The sequence below is a fragment of the Akebia trifoliata genome, chromosome 11 (genome assembly GCF_017979445.1).
Source record: "Akebia trifoliata isolate Shusen 1 chromosome 11, ASM1797944v1, whole genome shotgun sequence".
NCBI classification, from domain to species: Eukaryota; Viridiplantae; Streptophyta; class Magnoliopsida; order Ranunculales; family Lardizabalaceae; genus Akebia; species Akebia trifoliata.
Window position 1 is genome coordinate 47,078,846 of NC_141385.1, and position 3,817 is coordinate 47,082,662.

Below are 3,817 nucleotides of genomic sequence, written 5' to 3' on the forward strand. Positions count from 1 at the left end.
AAAAAGTAGACACGTGACTAACTATAGTTTATTAGCATGTAAGACGCTACATGAAAGCCTAACTCATTTCATTCATGTAAAAATATAGAAAAAAATAATAATAATAATACTGGAGTGACTTTAAATTCACATAGATTGACATGGATGTGTGTAAGGACCATAGATACCTTTCATCGAGATACGAGTGGAAAGCATCTTTGGTTCTGTGCATAATGCCACGTCAGCAAAGTGAGAATCGATGTGAATTAAAAGTCAGCCCAGCACAACTCAAAAAACATAAGGTTGGAGGGGTTGACGACAGCCATGCAACGAGACCTGATTCCTAAACCACAAGGCAACGATTGAAGAACAAGTATTATTTATTATTAAAGAGAGGTTTTGTGGTCGATCATTCCTAAGGTTTTACTCACAAAGCTCCATCTTCTTCTTCCCTACTTTTTCAAGGAAGGACTCTCTTGTCCTTCCTTCTGATCTGAATATCTGTAAAAACTAGCTAATAATAATGGAAGGATCAAGCATGCTAAGTCCAAACTTACCTCCAGGTTTTAGGTTCCACCCCACAGATCAAGAACTTATCATCTATTACTTGAAGAAGAAGGTCTCATCTTCCCCATCTCCAGTTCTCTCTTTAATAACCGACATCGATCTCTACAAGTTCAATCCATGGGAACTCCCTGGTGCCTCTCTCTCTCTCTCTCTCTCTCTCTCTCTCTCTCTCTCTCTCTCTCTCTCTCCCTACTGTTTATCATAATTTGCATAAGTAGGTGGGTTCATGGTATTTTCATATCTGTGTAGTAAGGAAATTAAAGGAATCATTGAAGTATGGTGCATGAATTATATGGTATTACAGCTATATTTAATGGGTAGATTAGGTAAGAAGCAATTTGATCTTGGTGATGGAAATCCTGATTAGACAATAGGTATGTGATTCTAAGAAATCTCTCTCTTTTGGAGATGATATTAGTTAAGATTGGTAAAGCGAGCGAAGAAACTTTCATGAATCGTGATAATCTGAGTATCCCACGTGGGACACTCAAGTGACTCTCTTGACGTGATAAGTTTGGGAATGGTATGTCTGTATGCCTCGGGATACAAAACTTTACTTCCCCATAAAAAGGTGTTTCCCGCGGGAACCGTGTATCCCAAGGCATACAGATATACTGTTCCCAAACTTGTCACGTCAGCAGAGTAGATCGAGTGTACATGTGGGGTAGTCAGATTATCACGACTGAACTTTCATTATTGGGTTAGCTGTACACTTCATATCTTTCTTACAAGAGTGCTGATTTTTTAACTCAATCTGACAGAATAACTCAAAAACTTACTAATGTGACATGGGCAAGAACTGTAGATTTACGGGGATGTGCAGCTGTGTATCCCGAGGGAAAAATTTACAATTCTTGCATAGGCCACATTAGTGAGTTTTTGAGTTATTCTATGAGATTGAGTTGGAAAATCAGAACACTTCTAGCAATTCACATGGCATATGAAATAGCAGTCTTGGATAAGAATCTACAACAAACTAAAACGCCTTTGTTGATGATCTAATATTATGAACATAGGTTCAATAAAAAGGCTTGTATTATGTAGGCAGAACCATACAAGGGACTGTACACTAAGGAGTCAGTTTCACAAATTTTTGGGGCCGGTGACATTTTTTAGTCAAATTTTCATAGAAGCAAATATGATATTTTGAGAAGGAAAATGAGTTGGTTATTAATCAAAAGAGAAATTTTGGTTTTGGATTTGAAAATGTATTATTTTATAAGGTATGCAATTATTCTCCAATATAATCAAACTCACTCATCCTTTGCCCATGGATGTAGACATAGCCAAACCACGTAAATCTTGTGTTTCTTGATTGTTTGTTTTCTCAATTCTAAAACTTTACTCTTACACAAAGTAAAACCTAGAAAGTCACATCGAAATTTGGCTGTGTTTATTGGAATGAGCTGAGACCTCACATTTATATAAATTGTATATCTGATTTTATACATTAATAATTTCAATATATGTTTTACTGACTCGACCTAGAAGACTCGTGAGTCATCGAGTTGACTCAAATTCTAAAACATTGCTTCTTTGTTATGGCTTCCTTGCCAACTTTGGATTTATTACCCATTATTATTATCATTATTGTTGTTGGTTATATATATCCTCCTCAGACAAGGCTTTCTTTGGGGAGGGAGAATGGTTCTTCTTCAGCCCAAGAGACCGAAAATACCCTAACGGAGATCGTCCAAATAGGGCGGCCGCATCGGGTTACTGGAAAGCCACTGGAACCGATAAACCCATTCTCACCTTGAGTGGATCGCAGTGTCTTGGGGTAAAGAAAGCTTTGGTTTTTTATCAAGGTCGTCCCCCAAAGGGAACAAAAACGGATTGGGTAATGCACGAATATAGGCTTCTTGATGATTCCGCTCGCTCCCCAAAACTCAAAGGATCCATGCGCGTAAGTCTTTCTAACTTTCACAAATAGTTAATATTGGAGTGACCTCAATGGGGGACACATTGGGGACATCTTGACATGGTGGTGCGCGCATGTCTGTAGATGAATTTTACTTGTATCTCAAAGAAAATACATCTACGGGTATGCATGTGCCACCACGTTAAGGTGTCCCCGTGTGTCTCCCGTTAAGGTCACTCTAGCATGACTCTTTTCAAATATAACTATTCTAATCTCAAATGACAACATCAAATGTACAATTAAGATTAAAGGAAAAAAGTACAAATTTCGTACATGTTTTATGGGTATATATATTTGTTTTCTTGTAAACTCAAATATTCCCCTATCTCAACCGTGTATCCCAAGCTAGGTCTTTTAAATATTTTCTTTGAATATAATATAAGGCTTAGAAGTATTTCCATCTTAATTTTAATATTTGTAATAGTCACCTAGAAACTTGGCAGAGTTTTCTCAATTAAATTCCAAAGTGAAGCGGATATAATAAACTCGGCAAGGGTGGGATTATATGCATTAATTGAGGATCTTAAATCAATTGGTAACTTGTGATTCATCAAGTTTTGGAGTTTTAAAACTATGATTTGAACTTGAGTCGTTCTGGGGTGACACAGGATTTACTGTGATTCTCACAATTCTGATGTGGACATACATACATAACCCTAAATGGTAATACATTTATGATTATGTGCACATCCCACGTCAGACTTGTGAGAATGGCGATAAATACCTTGTGTCATTCCAGCATTTTCCTTTGAACTTATTCATCTTTTCATAAGTTACATCATCATAGAACTCAAAACTAATTATGTATTTATTTATTTTTATTATTAATTTTAGTTGGATGATTGGGTTCTTTGCCGAGTTCGCCAAAAGACCAACAGCCCGTTCCATATAGGAGAGAAATATGAAAACTTGTCAGATGGCTCTCCTCAATTTAATAATCCATGCATGGAAGACCAGATGATGAAGAAGAGGAATGAGCTTTATGAAGAGAGTAACAATTATCAGTTTCTTCATGATTCTCACATGGAATCCCCAGAAGGTACTTTAACAGTAGAAAGATCTATAAACCCAAACATAATAAGCTTTCAAGGGATTCCTACAAAACCTTCAATTTCAGCTATGGCTTCCCAGTCTCAAGCTCCCATGGTATCTTCATTCCATCAAATGCTTGAAACAATGAAAAGAACGCTGTCGATCAGTGGTTTGGATGAATATATGCCCGTGCCACCAAGTAAGAGACTCAATAGTTCTAGCAACACCGAAGGAGCTGATATGAGTATCGATGAAGAAAAATCAGCTCTGACTGGTTCGACATCCATTCCTCGATGCTTTTCGGATTTCTTAGTATAA

The 3,817-nt window shown here is 37.1% G+C and overlaps 1 pseudogene; it reads left to right on the top strand.

Moving 5' to 3' along the window:
• The first annotated feature begins 502 nt into the window (after positions 1-502).
• Positions 503-3,817, top strand: LOC147392189 (NAC transcription factor 29 pseudogene; annotated as a pseudogene).